The following is a 24,559-nucleotide window of genomic DNA, read 5'->3' as shown; positions in this document are numbered from 1 at the left end:
CTAATTCCTGAAATTAAAGTATATAATTAATGAACATCAAAATGCCTAATCTTGGCATTGCTGTTATACTGTTTTGTTCATTAACAAGTAAAATAACCTTTCTGGGCATCACTTTAATTATACAATGAGATGATATCTAGATCCCTTTTAACTCTGTGTTACACACTGTATATATAATTAATGTTAAATTGTTTATGAAAGTGAGATTAAGTATCTTAAAGTATAGTGGAAGGAATATTATGCTTCTGATCCAGGAGTTATTGAGTTCAAAATCTTTGTAACTATTGTGTTATTTTGGCGACTTATTTCAGTTTGAGATAACTGGTAACTTCATTACTTTATTAATACAGTCCACTGGGCCGGGTGCTGTGGAAATAACGGTGAGCAAGGCTTGGCTTTCACAGTCATGGGGAGTGTGGGCATATATGATTTGTGCTTGATTTTGACGTATAATAGATGTGTACACTGTGTACAGAGTACACATCTGCAAGGGTAATTAACCTAGTTTCAGGAATGCCAGGAAAATAAGCCCAGAGGAAGTGATGCCTAGGTTGAGGCTTGAAGAGTGAATAGGACTTAGTCTTGTGAAGAGGAAAGTAGAGTTTACCAGACCTGTCCTAAGGACAAGAGATACACTTCAAGAGCTTGGATTATTTTGGAGAAAGTCAGAGTATAGTATGTCTGAATCAGGAGAGCAAGAGAGGGCAGATACCAAGAGAGTAGTGAAAGATGAGGCTGAAATAAGGACTAGATTATAAAGAACCCTTAAGTTATGTTAAAGAATTTGAACTGGCCAGGTGCGGTGGTTCATGACTGTAATCCCAGCACTTTGGGAGGCCGAGGCGGGTGAATCATGAGGTCAGGAGATCGAGACCATCCTGGCCAACATGGTGAAACCCCATCTGTACTAAAAATGCAAAAATTAGCTGGGTGTGGTGGTGCGTGCCTGTAGTCCCAACTACTCTAGTGGCTGAGGCAAGAGGATCACTTGAACCCAGGAGGCGGAGATTGCAGTGAGCCAAGATCACACCACTGCACTCCAGCCTGGCGACAGAGCCAGACTCCATCTCCAAAAAAAAAAAAAAAGAATTTGTTGGATGACTTTATCCTGGGGAAAATGGAAGGATCTTAAACCTGGGAAGAAACTAGTTAAAAAGATAATGCTGGTTTCACCGTGGAGGATTATTTGGAGAGAGTTAAGACTGGTAGGCAGGGAGGATTTTTAGGAGAGTTTTATAAAAAATTATTTGAAAGGAGTAAGGTGGCTTGGACGATGTTGGTGGGAGGAGGGTTGAAGAAATAGGTGGACATGAGAGATATCTAGGAGGTAGGATTAAAGGACTCAGTGATGGAGGGCATGTTGAATGTGAAAGAGGAAAAAGAGGAATAATGGTCAATGAGGTGAATGAATTGGCTGTTTACTGAAATGGGAAGCATAGAAGGAAGAGCAGATTTGAGGGAAGATGATGAGTTTATTTGTGAGAGAGCGCTCAGGAAGAATGAAGAGGTGTAGGCAGAGAGTGGGATATATGAATTTACTATCAGGAGTGGAACCGTTCCTGATAATGACAAGGCCATGGATTGAGTATTTGAAGAGAAGTGGAAGGGAAGGTATGAAATTGTCAGGGAACTGAGAGGATTTATCTCTAAAGCCTGAGGACATGTCTACCCTAAGGTGGGGCAGCCTGTTTTAGATGACCTCAAGGTATTTAATGTTTGGTCTTGGAAAACAGAAATGAAAAATGATAAATGCTATATTCTCGATAAGATTATCTTAAGTTAAAACAAATGAACAGAAAAGCAAAAAACCCCCACAAAAGTAAAATCCTAAACAAAGCAGGATACTATTTGATTATTCCAGATACTTAATTTTTTCCTAAACAAAGCAGGATACTATTTGATTATTCCAGATACTTAATGTGCCCCTCAGTAGTGGCTAAAAAATCATAAAACATATCAAGCATACAAAAAAAATTAGTGAATAATGTAATGAATACTAGCAGAAAGAATGCAGTGGACATCTCTCAGTCTCATTGTCTCATTGTCCTTTTTCCTTCTTCAGAGATAATCATTATCTTAAAAGTTGGATTTACCTTTCTCATTGATTTGTTTTTAAAATGGCATATATATTGCTGAACAATATGTAGTGTTTTGCATGTTTGAAAACTGTATTGAATGGTACTGAACTCTTCAATACCTTCTGCAGTTTATCTCAGCAAATATCAATATAAATATTCTTTTCAGTATGTAATGACCTGATTATTAACATTAGAACAAAGCAGTGAGAAACTATGCCGTTGATGAATTATTTTGAATTGCCGTAGGAATTGGTATAATTTACTTGTTTTTGTATAAATGAAGCTAATAATCATGAGTTTTCCTTTTTTTAAATGTTCCCGTCCATAAAAGACAACATTAAAACGTTTTTTATTGTGGAATAATGTTGGATTTAGGAAAAGTTGCAAAAATAGTATTGTATAGAGTGATTGCTTTTACTCTTTATCCAACTTGCTGTAATGCTGGACAGCTATATAACCATAATGTAAGTACCAAAACCAGGAAAGTCAATACTGGTATGATACTATTTACTTTTTCATTATGAAAACCTTGTTTTGAATTTAATCAGTTTTTCTTCTAATGATGTTTATCTGTTCTAAGTTTCAGTCCATAATCCCACATTACATTTATTTGTTGTGTTTCTTTAGTCTCCTTAAATCTGTGATATTAACTCATTTTTTTTTCTTGTTGTGTTTGTGATCTTGATGCTCTTTTGAAGAGTACTGGTCATTATTTTGTAGAATGTCTTTCAATTTGGGTTTCTCTGATGCTTTGTTATGATTAATGTGGGATTATATCTTTTTGGCAATACACTGAAGTGTATTGTTATCAGGCAATACACCTGGTACCTCATATCAGGAGGTATGTTTATATCAGGGGCTACACGATGTCACTGTTTGATTATTAGTGATGTTAATCTTGTTCGCCTAATTAAGGTAGTATCTGCTGATCTCTCCTCTGTAAAGTCATGGTGTAGTTGATAAATATTTTTGGGGAGATACTTTGAGATTATGCTGATTTCTGTTTTTTCATCCAACTTTCATCCATTCACTTTGTCATCCATTGCTGGAACTTATCTGTGACACTTAGTACTGTGGTATTAACCTCATGGTGATTTTGTGATTTCCTTGTTCCTTTCTCATTTATTAATTAAAATTCTTTAATGAAGAAGCGTCCGTTCTCCCTCATTTATTTATTCACTCATTTATATCAGTATAGACTCAAAGGTTTTTATTTTGTAGGTTGTAATCTGATGCTGTCACTTATGTTACTGCTCAGATTGTTCTGCTTTGACATTGAGAGCTCTGTCAGGTTGGTTCCTTGTCCTTTTGACACGCCCCTATCCGTTTCAAAGCTCTTCTTCACTTTCTGGTACTGAAAACTTTCTGAGAAACTTCAGGCTCATCTTGCATTTTACCAGCTCCAACCCTGTAATCATCATCTTTTCCAAAAAGCCCTGGCTCCTTGTTTTGGGGAATAGCATTTAGAAACCAAAATCTGGGTACTAGGACTAGGACTGCTCGTTGCTATGGGGGAGTCATTTTTTTTCTAGACCTTCTCAACACACAGAGCTAAGAAATCTGTGTGTATACGAACCCACACATTTACATACATCCACAGTCAATTCTGCTACACCGCAGCGTATTTGTTCCCCAGAATCACTATGTATGCATAATCATGCAGTGAAAGCCACAGGGTTCATGTGATCAATGAAGTTAGAGAAAGAGCGTTCAAAAACTTTGTCACTGACACATTAAAAGAAAGGATAGGAACTTAAACCTGATTAAAACAGTGGCATGGTTTTAGACATGTTAAATTGTTAAGGAGTATATAAGTACATGATAAATGTGTTAGTTTACCGTGAAAAAGGCGTGAAGTTTGCTTATGTGAGTGTCCTAAGAGGTGTGGCTTTTGAGTTACTGTGAAATGGTGGAAGGAGAGTTGTCAGATGAAACCTAACACCAAATGTGGATAGATGGGGCTCATAACACATGACCTATGGTAGCTTATTTTCATTTAAATCAATTCTCTCTTGGGTGCCTTGCAATTTAGTCTTCATTTCTGTACTAATTTTGTATTTTTTCCCATTTCTGGTCTGAATTTAGCCAGCTTTTAAAGTTTCTCTTTGTATTTTGTCCATTTGGTTTTTAGATTTCTGATTCATGGTGGTTTTCATATGATCAAATGCTTGTTTGAATATATTTAATTCTGTTTGAAGTATTGGCTTATAGTTTTTTTCTGCTTTAAGGTTTCTTTTTTGGTCAGTGGAGGGTGGGGCAGGGTTCCTTGCTGGATATGTTCCTGCCACATTCTCTTTCTTAATTTTCTGGACTTTTCTTTTGTTATTTTTTTTGAGACGGAGTCTCACTGTCGCCCAGGCTGGAATGCAGTGGCATGATCTCAGTTCACTGCAACCTCTGCCTCCCAGTTTCAAGCGATTCTCATGCTTCAGCCTCCCAAGTAGCTAGGATTACAGGCACGCACCACCATGCCTGGCTAACTTTTTGTATTTTTAGTTGAGGCGGGGTTTTGCCAGGCTGGTCTTGGACTCCCGGCCTCAAGTGATCCACCTGTCTCAGCCCCCCAAAGTGCTGGGATTACGGGCATGAGCCACTGTGCCCAGCCTTGTTCATTTTTATAGTATTGGGAGTTTTATAGTATTCCTAGTTTATTGATTCTCTCTTTTAGTATAGTCTTGTTACTTCAATGGTTTTTATTGTTTCAATGGTTGGAGAAGAGTTGTGGGACTTGCAATTTTATGAGTCTTTTAAGGTCTTGTAGTACCTTGAATATTCCCTTTTCTTTTTCCTTTTACCTTACAGTTACCAAAGGACAGTTTCCTCTCCTTTTTGCCTATTTGTGCCAGCTGCCAGAAGCTGTGTGTTTCAGCATGCCTCTTTATGTGGCCCTTTAAATCAACAAAATTTTGAAATTCATTCCCTGTAGTCTCTGTTCTGATCTCTCCAGACACTTCTCCACTATTTTCAGATTTAGGGTGGGTTTAATCTTTCTTTCTTTCTTTTTTTTTTTTTTTTTTTTTGAGGCGGAGTTTCGCTCTGTCGCCCAGGCTGGAGTGCAGTGGCCGGATCTCAGCTCACTGCAAGCTCCGCCTCCCGGGTTTACGCCATTCTCCTGCCTCGAGACTCCCGCGTAGCTGGGACTACAGGCGCCCGCCACCTCGCCCGGCTAGATTTTTGTATTTTTTAGTAGAGACGGGGTTTCACCGGGTTAGCCAGGATGGTCTTGATCTCCTGACCTCGTGATCCGCCCGTCTCGGCGTCTTTCCAGATGATCCTTAGGCCCCATTGCTAGCCTCCTGCCACAAAGGTTTGGGGTTTTGGATGGATGGGAGTTTGGGGGATCAGTCAAAGAGTTGGGGTGAATGACAGTTCGAGGGATCAATTGCTGGGATTTGGTGACTCCGCCCCCCCCCCCCCCAGGCCCGCGCAGTTTTGCAGTGTCAGCATTCTTTGTCTTCAAGCTGTGCTGTGTGGTTTCGTATAGAATTTCCTTTTCCTTTCTTATTTTTTCACATGGTTTAGGGATAGTATTTTAGAGTTGCATAGATATACTTGGCACCACTGTCCTCAGTTTCTAAAGTCTATGCTTTGAGAGGAGTGAGGAAAACTCGTCGACTTGTCCCGCCGGTGCTAATAAAACTTTTAGTTAGGAAGATATAGGCAGTCAACTTCCACTGGTGAGCTAGAGTCTCCGGAAAGTATCATGAAGGAGGAGAAATAAACTGCATTTCAGCACCCTTACTTCATTCTGATAACATGCAAATGCTGGTTCTGGGTTATTGCAAGTCTTACTGTTTTTTCTGAAAAGCAAGGTTATTCAAAGGTTTGTGTCTATAATATAAATCAGAAATGCCTTGGTTTTATTATATGAAGGAGTTATAGGCCTATATTTGGCCAAGGGCTTCCTTTGGTACTTTTTATTCCAATGTCAATCTAACATAAGATGTTTTCTGTAAAGGTAACTTCTAAACTTGTGAATTGGTTTCGTAGAAGTTAACTTTTTGAAAATTAAACTTTATTATCTCTTTATATATTTATTCTACTTTTGGTTTTCTTGGTATTATTTTATGGTTTTGACAGTTGTTCCTTTCTTCCAATAAATGGTAGGTACGATGTTATTCCTTGACTCTACACTTGTTATTGTGTTTAATAAGATGGCACTAAATCTGTTAGGTAGCTTAAGTTAGTTAGTTATCTATCTTTTATGCCTTTTATCTATTTTTTAACATGAGAAATTTAACATAAAGTTGGAAATGTGTAGAAGTTCTTTATGCTTGGTTTTCCTCTATAAATTAGTTGCTTAAAATATTTATTACCTGTGAACATTTCTTTCCCTAAAGATAATAAGTAGTCTGTCAGTATTTTCTGTTGGAGTGAGAAATAGACTTCATTAGTCATTATACATTTCTTTTTGTAAAAATATCAACCAGAATTAAAGACTATATTGGCTTTTAACATCGGAATTCTATCATAATATAATTTAAAACCTTTTACTATTAATGACACAGTTTTGGAGTTATCCACATGTCTTTCAAATGTTGTTTAAAGGCAGTCAGTCTCTATGCCCATCTGTCTGTCATTGGGACTTCATTTATGAGCTTTCATTTCTTTTTCATAGTTTTCACAAGTCGTAAGGACTTCTCAGACTCATGATACCTTCATTTCCTTATTTGAATGATCATTTGCTAAAACTGTTTCTTTTTATTGATCTCCCTTTTTTTCCTTTCAACTGGTAAACATGGATAGTCACCATATGGTGGCCTGGGCTCTGGTTCCCCCAGACCCTTCTTCTTTTGGACTCTGTCCCTTATCTGTTTCTCACTGTTTTAATGATTATTTCTATATTGTTGATTCCAAAATAGAAACATATATAAGGTATAGCTGTTTGCTTCTAGGAAGTAATGGTTTAGGGAGGGTAAAATCCCATTAATTACTAAGTGATGTGTAAATCTTACACATAATAATGGATTAGGGAGTTCAGGAAAGGAAGAGTTTTGAGGTGTTCAGGGAATGCTTCATGGAAGGATTGACATTTGAAGTGGATATCAAGTTTTATTGTCAGAGTTGTGGAAAAAATACACCACATAGGACAGTTTGAGCAAAAGAGCCAAAACAGAAGAAGGAGAGCTGCTTGTTGGACAGTTTGCCTAGATTGGAGGGGTTTTCAGAAGTAGAGATGGTAAAGTGGGAAAGAGCTTGAGACTAGTTGGTAGTGCTGCTGGAATGTTCAGCAGTTTAAATTTTGTTCTTCAGGTGAAAAAAAAAGAGCCATTGACAGTTTTTAAGCATGGAAATGACCAAAACCTTCTTTAATATGCCCATATAAGATAATGAAGATAATGTGTATGTCGTTTCTTATTAACATTAATAATTATTAATAAAGCTTGCTGCCTTAAAGAATAATGCTTAAGATACTTTTTAAGAAAGCATAGTGATAGGCTCATTCTTTGATTGTTTGAAGGGAGTTGAAGGGGGACTTCCAGCTTTCAGGTGGAAGATGTGGGTAAAGATTGTCCTTTCCTCATTCTTCCTTGTATCCTACTTTCTTCTTGATTTCCTTTCCCAGGCCAGACTCTGCTGCCCTTGAAAACTGGATTCCTTCTCAGTAGTAGTTTTTCTCTTTTAAAATCCGATAGTATTTTTTCTGCCTTACTGTATTTTTCATATTTGACTTGATTATGCTAAGGTAATAGATGTGTACATACTGCATTGAAGGCTTTTATGCTTGTCTTATTTCTTCTTGTATTCTCTTCATGTAGCATCTCAGTAAAAATATAGTAAGTAAATGAATCTTTTAAATTGCTGTTACAAATGACTCAGGATTTTACACTTTGCAAAGTTGCTATTGATCTAGCATTTGGACTGAGCTAGGGTTTTGAAATAATGGCTTTAAAGTCATCTCTATAGCTCTGCTGGTCTAGATCAGTAGTTGTCAACTTTTTTTCTGCTGTGAGATACAGTAGGTAAAATTTTGACATGCATGATGCACTCCCATGACTTTTATAGCAGAGAGGTATAGTATTATAGTAATTTATAATTGCCACAACTAGCCTGGGATATGTTGTACATACAATAGTAGTTAATGTGCAATTCTTAGGGCAATAGCTATAAATCAGCCCAGTTCTCTTCCATGGAAGAAGTAATATCATAGTGTAAGTAAAGGGGATGTTATGAGGATAATCTGAAACCACTCATTTTTCTTTTAAGATTCAAACTAATACTTTAGGAGTGTCACATTACTTGTGAGATAACTCCCAAGTTATTATGATGTTCATCTGTCAAGTTAGCTTTAAGACCTTTTGGAATTGTTATTTTCCATTAGTTCAGGTGCTTTGTGTTTGTTTTAAATAGATATAATCCTATTTCAATATAGATTAGATTGGTAGTTGGGATTATACTCCTGGATTCTATTTCATTTCTATGAGCTTTAGAGTTTGCATTCCTAAAATGTCCTCTGCAGCTTCTTCCGGTTCAGAACTGTAGGAAGTTGGTGCATATCATGAATAGAGCATCCAAACTTTTTCTACATTCTGGTTAAAAGCCTTATTAATATGGAAACCTGTTTGATAGACTTCAACACTTTACTAGATTGTTTAACCAAAGTCATGCATATTTGATCATTATGTGAAGTACAAAAGATTACATTTTGAAGTGTTCCAATTTTTAAACTTTGTGTTTGTGTGTGCTGCTTGTTACAGGTGTTTGGGTGGTTGAGGACTGTAAAAGTGATGGATTCCAGTCACCATATGCCTGAGAAGGAATACTGGGAGTATTAGCCTGTACCATGATACTGAAGAGTAGGGCAAATAGAACCTTAGCATTTGGGAAGTCACATCCTCCACCTGAAGAATTACAAATTCTAATGAATTTGTAATTGCTAATAATATATATTAATAATAAATATTAGCCTTAGTATTTATTACAGGCTAATATTAAGTTTAATGTGAAAACTTTCAATATAGTTACTGATTATAGATTTGAGGTGGTAGTGATAATTTGGGAAAATATAATAGGTACAGTCATGAGTCACTTAGTGACAGGGATATGTTCTGAGAAATGCATCATTAGGCAATTTTGTTACTTTGTGAACATCATAGAGTGCACAGTATTTACACAAACTTAGATGGTACAGTCTACCCCACACTTAGGCTATATTTGGTATAGCCTATTGCTCCGAGTCTACAAAGCTTTACTGCGTGTTACTCTACTGAATACTGTAGGCGTTTGTAACATAGTAGTGCGTATTTGTGTATCTAAACATATCTAAACGTGGAAAGCGTACAGTAGAAATATGGTATAAAAGATAAAAAATGGTATACCTATATAGCACAGCTCCGTTATAATCTTATGTGACCACCGTCATTTATGTGGTTCATTACTGACTGAAATGTCACTACGCAAAGACTGTATTAGTAACTTATCTAAAATGTCTAAACTGTGGAATGTCAACCAATATGTGGATCACTATGGAGAAGATGTTAGATACCCCAATCTGAAGACACTCTTAGGGTTTGTGTGTGTGTGTGTGTGTGTGTGTGTGTGTGTGTGTAAGAACAGAAGCTAGAAATGAACACATAGATTCATGTGAAAACTTGTGTACAAATGCTCATAGCAGCATTAGTCATAATAGGTAAAAAGTTGAAACCACCCAAATGACCATCAGTTGATGAAAGAATACTTAATAGGTTGTATTTCCACACAAGGGAATATTATTCAACAATTAAAAGGAATAAAGTGTAGATATGTGCCTTAACATAGATGAATCTTGAAAACATGTTAAGTGAAAGAAGCCAGTCACAAAAGACCACATATTGTGTAATTCCATTTATATGAAATTTCTGGAATAGGCACATCTATAGAGACAGAAAGTAGGTATCTCACTGCCTGAGACTGAGCCATATGGGGCTGGGGTAGGCGTAGGAAATTGGGAGTGAGTCCTAATTAGTACTGGGGTTCTTTTAAAGGGTGATGAAAATGTTATAGAATTAGATAGTGATGAGGGTTGCACATACCTGAGGATATAAAAACATTCAAGTGTATGCTTTAAATGGGTGAATTGTATGTAAATTATATCTCAATAAAACTACTTTCTTTTTTATTTTTTCAAAAAATAACAGAAGCTGTTTGAACAGATGTTTTGGGCCTTTGGTGGATGTAGATGGAGGTAGAAGGGCATGGGGGGATAATGGGCATTTCTTGGCATTACTGTGTTACCACACTGTCACACAAATGCTACCTTCTCCTCCATCCACTAGCAAAGAATGTAATAAGTTGTGTTTTAGTGGAGATTGTATAACAATGTATCTTTTTAACCTTACCTAGCACTGGGGCTGGAATTGTGCATTATTCTAGTTGACAGGATTAATCTTACCATTCTCGTATCTATGTTTTTTTTATGTTAAATTCAGATGCTTTCCTGTTTTCAGGGTTAAGGTTATACAAAATTGTGTTCTGCTTATCTGTCTACCCTACACCCTCCTTTGCTTTTTTTCATACCTATTCAAGTTTGTGTCATTTTTCTTTTTTACTTCCTGTAATTGGAACAATCTCTTGTTTCGTGAGTGTGTGTATAATCACTTTCTTCCTTAAATGCTTGCTTTTGTGAAATTTTACTGACTTAAAGATATTGTTTCCTGTGAATTAGTATCTATTTATATGTTTTGAAATAAATCTGTTCTTTTAAGGCCTTAATAGTATTTTAAAAAAAATTCTAGTATCAGCTATTTAATCATTCTAAATATATTCCAAAACTTCTAATTTGGCTTTTGCTGTAATATTTGCCTTTCTGATGTCTTGGACGTAGTGACGACTTTTCAATAGGAATGTCATTAAGAAATTAGTCATTGTGTACCACAGTAAACACTTGGTAATTAAGGAGTTTTTAATGTATGCTAGTCACTGTGCTAAGCACATTACATGCTTATTTAATTCTCACAACTTATGAAGTATAGAAATTATACTATTTATAGATGAGGAAACAGACTCAAACAGTAATGCTGGTTATTCTTGGTGTTAACTTTATGAAATCACAAAAATCTTTTAAATTATAGCTTTCCAGTGTTGAGAAGTGGCTTTCATAATGTATGAATTGTGGATCTTTTTGTGTTCTTCAGTGGTGTCTTAAAAATTTGTAGGTTTTTTCCTAAATGGAATCATACAATAGGTATTCTCTAGTGTGTGGCTTTTGTCCCTCAGCAAAATGTTTTTGTGATTCTTCTATGTTTGTATCTATCAGTAGTTTGTTCCATTTTTCTGTTGACTAGTGTTCCTTTTATGTTTAAACTACAATTTCACTGTTTGCCTTTCAAGGACTTTTGGTGGTAGTATGAATAAAGTTGCTATGAAGATTTGAATACATGCCTTTGTATGGACATATGCTTTCGTTTTTCTTGGGTAAATATTATACCAAAGAGTGGGATTTCTGGGTCACATGGTATATGTATATTTTATTTCGTAAGAAATTGTGAAACTATTTTCCAAAGTAGTTGCATGATTTTACAGTCCCATCAGTAGTAAATGAGAGTTCCAGGTTTCTCCATATCTTCACCAACACTTTGCATTCTGAGCCTTTTTAAGTTGAGCCATTTTAGTGGATGTATACTTGTATATCCTTATTTTAATCTCCATTTATTTGATGACTAATGATGCTAAACGTTTTTAATCTACTGAGTGTCTTTTCATACATCTTTTTAAGTTAAATGTTCACATCTTTTGCCCATTTTTAATAGGGTTATTTGCCTTCTTATTACTCAGCTGTAAGGCATCTTTCTATATTCTACGTAGAAGTCTTTTTTTCATTTTCTCCATTATGTTGTGAATATTTTTTATCCCTTAATGGTGTCTTTCAAAGAGCAGAAGGCTTCAGTTTTGTTGAAGTGCTGTTTGTCAGTTTTCTTCCTTATGGTACCTGCTTTTTTGGTGTCCTGTCTGATAAATGTTTGCCTTACATGGGGCAGTGGGATTTTTATCCCAAACTATACAGTTTTGAGAAGTTTTATAGTTTAGCTTTTATTTATAGGTCTACAGTTCATTTTGAGTTAATTTTTGTGATTGTTTTGAGGTAATGTCAAGGTTCAAGTATCATTTGTTGATAAGGTTTTTCTTTTCCCCTTGAATTGCCTTGACATCTTTGTTGAAGATCAAATGACCATATTTGGGTAGATTTATTTCTGGATTCTCTGTTATGTTCCATTGATTCATGTTTTGTTATTACAAGAGCACACTGTATTTAGTCTTAAAACCAGGTAGTGTAAATCCTTCAACTTTTTTTTTTTTTAATTATACTTTAAGTTCTGGGGCACGTGTGCAGAATGTGGTCTTTTGTTACATAGGTATACGTGTGCCATGGTGGTTTGCTGCACCCATCAACCCGTCATCTGCATTAGGTATTTCTCCTAATGCTATCTCTCCCCGAGTCCCCTACCCCGTGACAGGCCCTGGTGTGTGATGTTCCCCTCTCTGTGTCCATGTGTTATCATTGTTCAGCTCCCACTTATGAGTGAGAACATGTGGTGTCTGGTTTTCTGTTCTTGTGTTAGTTTGCTGAAAATGATGGTTTCCAGCTTCATCCATGTCCCTGCGAAGGACATGGACTCATCCTTTTTTTATGGCTGCCTTTGTTTCTTTTAAAAATTGTTTTGGCTGTTTATAAATTTATGAATTTTGAATTTTTTTGTCAATTTTTACAAAAATGCTTTTTGAGATTTTGACTGAGATTGTGTTGAATCTATAGATCAATTTAGGGAGAATCAGTATCACAACAGTATTGAGTTTCAGCTCCATGAACATAGTATATAATCTTTATTTTTGTAGGCCTTCCCTAATTTCTCTCAGCAGTGTTTTCTAGTATTCAGAATATTAGTCTTGCACATGTTAAATTTGTCTCTAAATATTTCCTGCTTTTGAAACTAATATATTTTTACAAAACTTAATTTTGCATTTTCATTACAAATATGTAGAAATACAGTTGATGTTTAATGTTGATCTTGTATCCAATATCCTTGCAAACTCCACTTCTTAGTTCCAGTTACTTTATTGTAGATTTTTTTTGGTTTTTACTGGGTATGATGTGTGTGAATAGAACCTGTTTTAATTCTTCCTTTCCAATCTGGATGCCTTTTCTTTTTCTTACATTGTTAAGCTGCTTAGGACCTTCAGTAAAATAGCAATTAAAAATGGTGAGAGTGGACATTTTTGTTTTGTTCCAGTCTTAGAGGGGGAAATTAGTCTTTTACCATTAAGTATGATCTTAGCTGTAGGTTTTCTGTGGATGCCCTTTATAGGTTGAGGAAGTTCCATTCTTTTTTAGTTTGCTGAGGATTTTTTTTTTTTTTTTGAGACAAGGTCTCCTCTGTTGTGCAGGCTGTTGTACAGTGGCACCATCATGGCTCACTGCAGTCTCGACTGCCTGGGCTCAAGCAATCCTCCTGCCTCAGCCTCCCAAGTATCTGGGACCACAGACGTGTGCCACCACACTCAGCTAATTTTTTTTTGTTGTATTTTCTTCCTTTCCTTTTCCTTTTCCCTTTCCCTTTCCCTTTCCCTTTCTCTTTCCCTTTCCTTTCCTCCCTTTCTTTCTTTTCTTTCCTTTCTTTGTTTTCTGAGGAGTCTCACTGTTGCCCAGGCTGGAGTGCAGTGGCATGATCTGAGTTCACTGCACCTTCTGCCTACCAGGTTCAAGCAATTCTCCTGCCTTAGCCTCCTGAGTAGCTGGGACTACAGGCACACACCACCATGCCCAGCTAGATTTTTTTCTTGTATTTTAGTAGAGTCGGGGTTTCACCCTGTTGCCCAGGCTGGTCTTGAGCTCCTGAGCTCAGGCGGTCCGGCCACCTCAACCTCCCAAAGTGCTAGGATTACAGGCATGAGCCACTGCACCTGTCCTTAATTTTTGTATTTTTTTGTAGAGATGATGTCTCATGGTATTGCTCAGGCTGGTCTCGAACCCTGACCTCAGGCAGTCTTCTTGCCTCAGCCTCCTGAAGTGCTGGGGGTATAGCTGTGAGCCACTGCACCTGGCCAGTTTGCTGAGTTTTCTTTTTTTTGTTTTTTGAAATTTCTTCCTGAATGGGTGTTTTGTTATTTTTCTGTGTCTACTGAAATTAATCACATGGTTTTTTTTGGCATGTTAATGTAGTGAATTACATTGATTTTTGAATACTGAACCAACCCTGTATTCCTGAGACAAACCCCATCTGTACTGATATTTTCTTTATATATTTTGCTGGATTTGACCTGCTAATATTTTGTTAAGAATGTTTGCATCTGTACCCAAGTGACAGTGGTATGTAGTTTCTTTTACTTGTGGTCCTCGTGACTCATTTTGGTATCAGAGTTATTTATACTGGCCTCCTTAAATATGTTAGAAAGTGTATCCTCTCCTTCTGTTTCCTAAAGAGATTGTGTACACCTGATAGTAAATCTTTAGCTGTTTGCAGAATTCACTAGTGAAACTGTCTTGGAGTTTTCTTTGTGGAAAACTTTTAAATTATGAATTTAGTTTATTCGATACAGAAATTATTTAGACTTTTCTTTTTGTGTCAGTTTTGATAATCTGCATGTTCTAAGAAATTTTGTCTACTTAAGTTGTCAGTTTTATTGGCATAAAATTACCGTTAGTATACTTCTAATGTTTGCAGCATTTGTAGTGATGTCCTTTCTTTTATTTCTGATGTTGGTAATTTGTGTCTTTTTTCTTGACCAGTCTAACTATTCTTTTCAAATAACCAACTTTACTGTAATTGATTTTATCTAGTTTGTCCCACATCTCTTCTACCAGTTTCTACTTTTATTATTCCCTTACCTCTACTTTTAGTTTAATGTGCTCCTTTTTTCTAGCATCTTAGGATGAAAGTTGGGAACACCGTTAAACCATTATTTTTTTTCTAAAATATGCACTTAAAAGCTGTAAATTTCCAAATACCATATCTTTAGTTTTACCCTGTATAATCTAATAATGTTTTTACCATTTAGTTCGACGTATTTTTAAAATTTTAAATGATTTATTTGATCCATGAGTTATTTAGAAATCTTAATTTCCAAATGTTTGGAAAATGTCCCAAAATGGAAAATGTCCCCCCCAAAAAATGTCCTTTTTGTAACTGATCTTTAATTCTTTTGTGGTCAGAAAACAGTTTCTATGTCATTTCAGTTCTTATAAATTCATGTGTCTTGTTTTATGGTCCAGCATATGTTCTTTGTTGTTGATTGTACATGTATATTTTCATGTTTGTTCTTGTAGTGGTTGGTTGTAATATTCATTTAAACCAAGGTGGTTTATAGTGTTGTTAAGGTCTTACATATCTTCACTGATTTTCCATCTACTCATTTTACCAGTTTGTGTGAAGGGAGTATTTGAATCTCCAGCTGTAACTGTAGGTTATCTATTTCTCCTTTTATTTCTGTCAGTGTTTGCTTTATGTGTTTTGGAACTCATGAAATTATTGACTGCATACATGTTTAGAATTATTTGGTAGTTTTGATAATTTGACATTGTAAGCATTATGAAACATCCCTTTATTAATTCTCCTATACTCTTCTTTGATATTAATATAGGTACTCCTGCTTATAGGATTAATGTTTATATGATATATCCTTTTCTATTTCATGTTTCTTATCTGTGTTAATTTAAAGTAGTATCTTATAGGAAACATATATATAGTTGGGTCTTGTTTTTTTTACTTAATCTGACAATCTCTACTTTTAATCTAGTATAACAGTCTCTACTGTTTAATTGAGGTGTGTAGACCATATATATTTACTGTAATTATTATTATAGTTAAATCATTTAAGTGTGCTATCTTACCATCTTTGTTTTCTACTTGTCGTACCTATTTTGTGTTTTCTGTTCCTCTTTTTATACCTTTTTTGGATTACATATTTTAAAAATATGCATTCCATTTAATCTACTTTCTTGGTTTATTAGTTTTATTTTATGTATTTGGTAGTTGCTGTAGGGTTTTACAACATGAATCTTGAACTTATCACAATTCACCTTCATCACTTTAGAAATAATGTAAGATCCTTACTGTATACTTCCAATTTCCTTCCCTTCATTCTTTTTGCTATTGTCATTGATTTTATTCAACGCATATTATTACTGTACATTATTACTACTTTTGCTTAATATCTTCTTAAAACTTAAATGTCATAATTTGTCACATGCTTAACATTTGTTACTCTTTCTTTGTGTACAGCTAGGTTTCTATCTGCTCTTTTAAAAAATTTAATAGACTATATCTTAGAGCAGTTTTAGGTTTACAGAAAAATTGAACAGAAACTACAGAGTTCATATATGCCATGCCAACCCCACCCTTTGCAGGTTCCCTTTGATTAACCTCGTATTGGTGTGGTACATTTGTTACAATTGAGGGCTGATACATTATTATTAGCTAAGTCCATAGTTCACATTAGGGCTTACTCTCTGTTGTACAGTTCTGCTACCGTTTTTCTACTTCTTAAAACTCTTCCTTCAGTGTTTCTTGGATTGCAGGCCTCCTGGTAACAGATTGTCTCAGCTTTTGTTTGTTTGAAATGTCTTTATTTCCCCTTTGTTGGGGAAGAATATTTCTGCTTTATATAGATTTTAGCTTAACAGAGTTTTTTTTTTCTTCTTTCTTTTTTTTTTTTTTTTTTTTTTTTGAGACGGAGTCTAGCTCTGTCGCCCAGGCTGGAGTGCAGTGGCGCAATCTCGGCTCACTGCAAGCTCCGCCTCCCGGGTTGACGCCATTCTCCTGCCTCAGCCTCCCAAGTAGCTGGGACTACAGGCGCCTGCCACCGCGCCCGGCTAATTTTTTCTATTTTTTGTAGAGACGGGGTTTCACCATGGTCTCGATCTCCTGACCTTGTGATCCGCCCGCCTCGGCCTCCCAAAGTGCTGGGATTACAGGCGTGAGCCACCGCGCCCAGCTTTTTTTTTTCTTCTTTCTAGCACTTTACAGGTGTAATTCCTTTGTTTTAAACTTGTTGCATTACTTTTGACAAGGAGTCTGGTAATTCTTATCTTTGTTCCTCTGTGTGTAATGTGTCTTTCCACTTCTTTGGTTTCTTGTAAGATTTTCTCTATATGACTGGATTTCTATTATGTGCCTTGGTGTGGTTTCTTTGTGCTTAATCTGCTGTATGTATGTTGAGTTTCTTGAATATGTGTGTTCAGTTTTCCTCAAATTTGGAAATTTTTTGGCCCCGTTTCTTCATATATTTTTGTTTCTCCTTCCTTCAGCAATTCCAATTACATTATTTTTAGATTGCCCTTGATATTCTCACAGGTTCTTGATGATCTGTTTTTGTTTTGTTTTGCTCTTTTTGCTGTTTTTACATCTTCAATTTTGTAATCTTTTCTGCAGTTTAATCTATTGTTAATTCCATCCGGTTACTTTTTTGAGATACTGCATTTTTCATGTTTAGAAAATGCGTTTTATTCTTTTAAAAATCATTTTCTTTTTTGTTCCTTTAAAAAAATTCAGCAATAGATTTATAATATTTTGAAGTTTATGCCTTTAAAGACGTCCTCTCTTGCTTCTAGGCTTCTTTCTTTTATCAGATTTCCCCCCTAGGTGGTGTGGGTCACACATTTCTTCATTTTCTTGTGTTTAGTAAGTTTTGATTGACTCCTGGACATTCATTGCACTGTTGTCTGGATTTTGTTGATTTCCTGTCAAGAGATTCCAATTTTGTTTTGGCAGACTGATAAATTTCTTGCAGACATGTATGAACCTTTTGAGCTTGCTTTTAAACTTTGTTCTGGCAGATCTAGTGTAGCCTTTACTATTATAGGACTAGGTTAGCACTTGGCGGTGCTGCTGCGTCATTTTCTACTGATTGCCCAGGTTTCTCTGGGTGAAACTTGAACATTCTGCAGTCTTATGTAATCTTTGGAAAATTTTTTTTTATTATAGTGCTTCCTGATCATTGTTCTTTGCCTGGCCTTGTGAATTTCACTTTATTCATGCACACATTCGATGAAAAACTATAAAGCTGTGTTGTTACGTGTGGTAGCCATTAGCCATATGTGGCTCTTGAGTGCTTGAATTATGGTTATTCTGAATTTACATGTGCTGTATGTGTAACACACACTGTATTGGTCCGTTTGCATTGCTATAAGGGAATACCTTAGACTGGATAATTTATAAAGAAAAGAGGCTTATTTTGACTCATAGTTCTGCAGACTTATAAGAAGTATACTCCTGGCATCTGCTTCCAGATGAGTGTGTCAGGAGTGTTACAGTCATGGTGGAAGGGAAAAAGGAAGCAAGCTTGTCACGTGGGAAGAGAAGCAAGAGACGGCAGCAAGAGAGAGTGGGTGGGGGAGGTACTAACAACCAGATCTTGTGTGAACTCAGAGTGAGAACTCATTACCAAGGGGAGGGCACCAAGTCATTCATGAGAGACCTGCCCCCATGACCCAAACACCTCCCACCAAGTCCCACCTCCAACATTAGGGATTACATTTCAACATGAGATTTGGGTGGGGACAAATATCCAAATCATTTCATACACACTGAATGTTAGGGATGTAGGTTGGAAAAACGTATATGAAAATCTAATTTTTTAAATATCAGTTACATCCTGAAGTGATAATATTATGACTCTATTGGGTGGTATACATTGTATTAAAATTAATTGCACCTTCTTTTTACTTTACAGTGTAGTTACTAGAACATTAAAAATTACATTTTAGGTTCATATTATGTTTCTTTTGGGCAGTGCTGCTCTAGAATCCCTCTGCAGATTTCAGGAGCACTTTCTCTCCTGAGTACCATCCTTTTGCTAATCTGTCCCACAAATTCCCACTACCTCAGACTTCCTGAATTTTTATCTGTCTCTTGTACTCAGTGAGTCCTCCATATTCTTCTTGGCTTCCCTTTTCTGCACTGTCATCCTGACTGTGCATCCAAGTATTTGTAGGGATACTTTCCCTTTTTCCAGGCCTCACAGTGCTGAGCTGCTCATTGTCTGATGTTTTAAAATTGTAGTTTTATATATTTTGTCAGTTTTCTAGTTTAGTTCAATGGGAGAGCATTCCGATACCAGTTGCTACATCATGGCTGGTAGCAAAAATCTTAAGGCATGAGGAGTTGGGTGCCCTTATGAGTTCACCCTCATTTGAATTAAAAATACCCTTTGCAGCTAATCCTAAATTTTGATTACAAATGAAATTCATAATTTTGTGAGTTTCATTTTGGATTGACTTTGGAACTGTTTTCATATAGAAAATTTTGTTTTCTTTGACACTGCACTATGCCCAGTACAGAACATCCAGTGAAATTTTTATTGTTTTCAAATGTAAGGTAGTAAAAATAATTTGAACACTGGTTGAAGTCGTTTCATTTAACCATTCTTACTAGTACGGAAAATTGGAAGCTGAGAAAGTTGTACCATGGTATAAAACATGATATTCAACATTCAGATATCCTTGATAATGCTTCAAAGGTCTTGTTTCTTTCAGGAGTACCTTCTATTAAAAAAGGTGTTTTGTTTTTAATCACCTATTTGAGATAGGAAAAAAACAAATTATATTTTTTTGGACTCTTTCATACACCACTTGCCACAGGATACTTTGCCTCCAGTCACCAAAACGTGTTTGAGGGTTTCCCACTTACCAAACAGTTCTCCAGTGTACACAGCTGAATTTCCTATAATTCAATTCAATTCTAATACTATCTACCCGATACTATCAGATCCTACAGGTTGAGGGCTCAGCCTGACAAGACTGGCCCACTTCGGATGCCAATTGCAAGTCCCTGGTTGTGACCTGTACTTCTGATCAGTTGGCTATAAATCAGGGGTTCTCCCTACCCCTTCTTCTGGTTTGATTAATTTGCTAGAGCAGCTCACAGAACTCAGGGAAACACTTTATTTATGTTTACCCATTTATTATGAAGGATGTAGATGAATGAGCAGTTGGAAGAGATGCATAAGGTAGGGTGTATAGAAAGGGGCACAGAGCTTCCATCCTCTATCTGGTCATGCTACCATCCAGGAACCTCCATGTGCTCAGCAATCTGGAAGCACTCCAAACCCTGTCCTTTTTTTTTTTTGAAGGGTTTGTTACCTAGGCATGATTGATTACATACATCATTGACCGTTGGTAATCAGCTCAACCTTCAGCTTCTCTCCCCTCCCTAGAGGTTGGGAGTTGGGGCTGAAAACATTAACCCTCTATTCATGCCTGGGTCTTTCTGATGACCAGCACACATATTGGAGCTACTTAGGGCCCCCTAGTCACTAGTCATTTCACTGGCATACAAGAGACACTTGCCACTCCAGGAGAAACCAAGTATGTATTTCTTATTACATCACATTATTTCTATCCATGTGATTTGTGTGATATTGTGTAATTTTTAGTTCTGGTAATTGTCATATAGAAGCATTAAATATATTTTAAAAGATATTATGAAATTATCAATAATTGTAAATATTTCACAGCAGGTATCTACCTGTTCATGGTCTCTATCATATAGAGGTCTTGATGTACAATGTATATCTGAACCTGCTCAAATGTACTGGTCTTCTGAGACTGAGGTTTGCTTTGCTATATTAGGCATTCATTTTTTTCCCACCTCTTTATTCAACAAAAGCATTTACTGAACTGTGGTTATGTATAGCAGTTAAAAGCATTCCTGTATTATAATCCTGGCTTCACCACTTTCCTAGCTTGAGTACCTTGGGAAGTTGCTTCTTTAGTATTTGCGTTGCGTCTTGAGAATAGTGATGGGGTAATAATGAGGTTGTTGTTGGCATTACGTCAGGTAATGACATGTAAAGCAATTAGTATGCTGAATAGCATGTGATAAATACTCAAGTATTACTGCTGCTCTTGTAGTTGTTGTTATTACATTAGGCTTTCTCTGGGTACATTGTCTATAGTTTTAATCTCCTTCCTCTGACAGTACTTCCTTCCCTGCTTAATTTTTTTTTCTCGTTAAGGACTTTTCCACCAACCTACCACCTATGTTATATATTCCTTATTCACCTTGTACTGTAGGTCTCCCCACTAGAATGTAAGCTCTATGAAGTCAGGAATAGGGATAGGGATTGATTCCTAGCACCTAGAAAAGTGCCTGGAATATGTTGGATGCTTAGTAAATATTTTCCAAATGTATTATACTGAATACTGGGCCAGATGTTGACTAGATATTGGGGATATAAAAAGAACAAAGTACAAAGTTCCTTCTTTTTTTTTTTTTTTTTTTTTTTTTGAGACGGAGTCTCGCTCTGTCGCCCAGGCTGGAGTGCAGTGGCCGGATCTCGGCTCACTACAAGCTCCGCCTCCCGGGTTCACGCCATTCTCCTGCCTCAGCCTCCCGAGTAGCTGGGACTACAGGCGCCCGCCACCTCGCCCGGCTAGTTTTTTGTATTTTTTAGTAGAGACGGGGTTTCACCGTGTTAGCCAGGATGGTCCCGATCTCCTGACCTCGTGATCCGCCCATCTCGGCCTCCCAAAGTGCTGGGATTACAGGCTTGAGCCACCGCGCCCGGCCCAAAGTTCCTTCTTTTAAAAAAGCATATGGTATAATAGGGGAGACTCATACTTGTACAACTGACTACAATAATTTTACTCCCTGGGAATGATGGTGATAGTTAAGGTGTACTGAAGATGGCATCACCGAACGCGTCATTGAATTGGACATTTGATCTATATAAGAGACAAAGGGGAAAGTTATTTCTAGGTGGAGGTAAAAACAAAGTTAAAGAGCTTAACAGTTTTGGCAATGGCTTGTTGTCCAGGTTAACAATGTATGTCAACGGGTAGTAAAGGGAGATAGGGATAGCAATTAGAGGTCCAGGTTGTCTCCCTTTTAGATGGACGGAAGCAGTGGGATTTGAAGGTTCAATATATGAAATTTGGTGATAACTGACTCAGCACTAACATTTTATTTATTTATTTTTTTGAAAGACTGTGTTTCGTTATAGATTATTGTAAAATAACTATAAAAACTTGATTTTTAACAATATAGTCTTTTAGAAACTACTTGAAAACTAAGTACAAAATACATGATCAATAACTACATTTATGTAATTGAGGAATGCATTTTGATGTGAGAATATGTACTGTGATGTGTAACTGTCAAATTTGTGTTTAATCACTTGTTTGCTATAGGCCAAATAGCTAAATTTTGGCTTCACTTTCAATTATTGTATTTTAGAAGTTGGTAATGCATCTAAGTTTGAGGAATTTTTTTCTGCATTTTAGTACAATTAGATTAAAAGCTGAAATTGGCGTTTTAAAGCAAGTTTCTTTTACCTTTGCAAAAAAAAAAAAAGCCTTGTTTATGTGTTTTTATGTCTTTTAAAGTTTGGACTTTTAATACTTAATTTGTTAATATAAAAAGAATGCTTGGCAGTTTGTGTTGTTCCTTCCCACCCCCAGAGGAGGTGTCCGTTTCCGAATATAAGCAAAATCACTGTCATAATAATTAATACTGCTGAATCAGATTCAGAAGATTGGCGTTTCTGTGGAGAAATTATTTTCATTTGATGAAATGGATTTACTTGGGGATTGATTGAGTCACCTGATCATGCATTTCTAAATTATTGTGTTAGCATTATAATTGATCCTGGCCAATGGGAGTGAGGAGAGAGATAGCTTTCTTTTTTCTACCTGAATGTCTTGCTCTATCTTCAAGCAAGAATGTAGCAGGACTGGGTTATTCTTTATGCACCTAATCCATTGAGCAGTGTTCACTAGTGTTCCTTTATTAATGCGAATTATGGACAACCATCAGTATTCTGTTCATTTTTGTCATTTTGTGTTAATTTCATTGTTCCCTTTAAAAGATAGCCAGCTAGTGAAAAGTACAGATATACACATTGTATTGAAATACAGGTATATTTTATGGTGATAACACGTAATTATTTCACAGTTTTCTTGATGAAAGCAATATGGTGAACATTTTAAACTGTTTAAAACAAGTTTGTTTATTGAAACTAGTTAGTTCAATAGGCTATACACACAGTACAGATAAACATAAAGTATAACATATGATACAGAGGATAGGAAAATGGGACCTAGGAAACCAAGTTTTGAATCTCACAATGCAAAGAATATTATTGAGTATTTGAGTAATACTTGCTGAAGAAAAAGGATTTGTAACAATGGAAATAGTTGGCTAACATTTTGTTTTATTCCAAATAAAACAAATGACTTTTTAAAATTTAATTTTCATTTAACAGTATTTGTGGAGCTTTCTGCTAAGAATGGTGTTGAGTGCTAGAATTTTATGTAATTGTATGTTTAATTCAGTTTTGGAGTCAAGAACAATAACGCACTCAAATTTTTTTCTTTTTTAAGGAATTGCATTTTGCGAAAAGGAACAAGAATTTTCTGCAAGGATCGTATCTAAGTGCACTTTTTGCTGATACTTCATTTCTAGTAAGTCATTTTTTCTTTTCTATGTTAAGAAATAAATACAATGGAAATGTATTTTAAAAATCAAGCTGTTCTTGTGAGATTGAATGGCAGTTATTGTAGAGGTTTTCTTGGGGGCGAGGCGGGGCTTAATTTAGACCAGTTAAGGAAATTTGTAAAATTCAGTTGAAATGCATAATATTGTGTAGTGGCAGTTTAGTTTCTCTTACATTTTGTCTGACGCTGCTGAAATAATCTCAGATTTTTTCATCTTTCACACTTCTTCCATATTCTTTTATCAGTTAACCTCTATTTGAAGAAAAAATTAAGTAGGTAGTTGGTAGTCACTGAGACAGTTAATAAGATGAAGGGAGCATTGGGGGACATGAGTTACATGAGCTGAGGAAAGATTTTCAAGTGAAAGATGACGTGGACATATCTAGCTGTATCTCATGAAGCGTGGGAAAGGTCAAATAGAAGAAGCAAATTTTAGGGGATCTTTTAAAATGTGGACATTTTAAAAGACTTGGAATTAACTGCCTTAAATTAATGGGTTCATATTTGCAAAGCTGAGTAGATTATTTTGGTTAAAAAAAATTACGTTGGCCTAGGTTAACATTCACAGTATCTTAGTAAGATGTGTAGTCCTCAAAAGTTTTCATGTGTGAAACCTTACCTGAATTCCACCTTCTACTTAAAATGGAAAAGAAGTGAATTATATTAATGCTAGAATATTTTAAAAGAAGTAATTTTGAAAAATGTTAGGGGATATTTTTCAGTGTGTTATAATGAGTTAACATTAGCATTTTAAATATTAGATATCATTGATCAAGCCTGATGATTACGTCAGTAAAAATCTTGGAAAAGGTATCTTAAAAATTTTTATTTTGCCCATTTCAGGAATACTTTTGCTACTTAACATAGGTCTGAGGTTGTTTTTCTTGAACAATTAAATAGTAGAAAGAAATAACATTTTACAAACTTACAAAAATGAGTTCTTTTTTAAAGTATTCTGACATCAGTTTCATATGGCTATATATTTTTCTTATAACTTGACTGAAGAACAGCCCATTTAATGATTGATAATCTTTTAGTTTAGGAGACTAGGAGAAAAGGGCCTGTTTATCCAGCT

At 35.9% G+C, this 24,559-nt stretch overlaps 1 protein-coding gene across 12 annotated transcripts in view; it reads left to right on the top strand.

The window, feature by feature from the left end:
- The window catches only part of MEF2A (myocyte enhancer factor 2A), a 162,537-nt gene that overhangs the window by 10,251 nt on the left and 127,727 nt on the right, over positions 1–24,559 (top strand). For all 12 annotated transcript variants that reach the window (XM_007990556.3, XM_007990552.3, XM_007990554.3 and 9 more), the window contains exon 2: positions 23,371–23,451. The gene's annotated coding sequence lies outside the window, so the exon portion shown is untranslated. The remainder of the gene's footprint in view (positions 1–23,370; positions 23,452–24,559) is intronic.

Source organism: Chlorocebus sabaeus, chromosome 29, assembly GCF_047675955.1.
Source record: "Chlorocebus sabaeus isolate Y175 chromosome 29, mChlSab1.0.hap1, whole genome shotgun sequence".
Lineage (NCBI taxonomy): Eukaryota > Metazoa > Chordata > Mammalia > Primates > Cercopithecidae > Chlorocebus > Chlorocebus sabaeus.
The sequence above is the reverse complement of the archived record's forward strand: the minus strand, read 5'-3'. Positions and strand labels throughout refer to the sequence as shown.